Genomic DNA, 558 nt, shown 5'->3' with positions numbered 1-558 from the left:
ATAAGAGGAAGAAGAAGAGGAAGAAGAGGAGCGAGAAAAGGAGGAGGAAGAAGTTGAGTCAGTATTTAAACAAATTTTAATATCTTTTATTGTGCTAATATGAACAATACTATTAGGACAAAAATAGTATAATAAGCTTTTTGAAATAAAATTCTTAGTCTTAAAAATGGTAAAATCAAACTTTAAATATAATTTACATTAGAAAGTCTAAATTCAACAGTTGTCTTAAATAATCTAAGAAAAATAAGTTTCAAAAATATTTAGTTTTAATAACTAATATAATAATGATTTTTCTAAGAAAGATTTTCATTGTGTGCCTCGGATACGAGCTCAAAATCCCAAAGGTGAAGAAAAGATTGTATTGGAGGACTGAATGTAGTATCTCCTGAATTGACAAGTATTGCATCATCTCCTAAGTTCACTTGTTGATGCCCATATAAATCTTCATTTCCTCTTTTTCTCATTTTTTCTTGCCATAAAAAGATTACAAAATAATAAAAATCAACAAATGCAAAGATAATGAGCGTGAAAACAACAACAATAATACAAATATATATA

The 558-nt window shown here is 26.7% G+C and overlaps 1 pseudogene; it reads right to left on the bottom strand.

Moving 5' to 3' along the window:
- Nucleotides 1-293: 293 nt before the first annotated feature.
- LOC107001244 overlaps nucleotides 294-558 on the bottom strand; it is a 15189-nt pseudogene continuing 14924 nt past the window's right edge.

This window comes from Solanum pennellii, chromosome 1 (assembly GCF_001406875.1).
Source record: "Solanum pennellii chromosome 1, SPENNV200".
In the NCBI taxonomy this organism is placed as follows: domain Eukaryota; kingdom Viridiplantae; phylum Streptophyta; class Magnoliopsida; order Solanales; family Solanaceae; genus Solanum; species Solanum pennellii.
The sequence above is the reverse complement of the archived record's forward strand: the minus strand, read 5'-3'. Positions and strand labels throughout refer to the sequence as shown.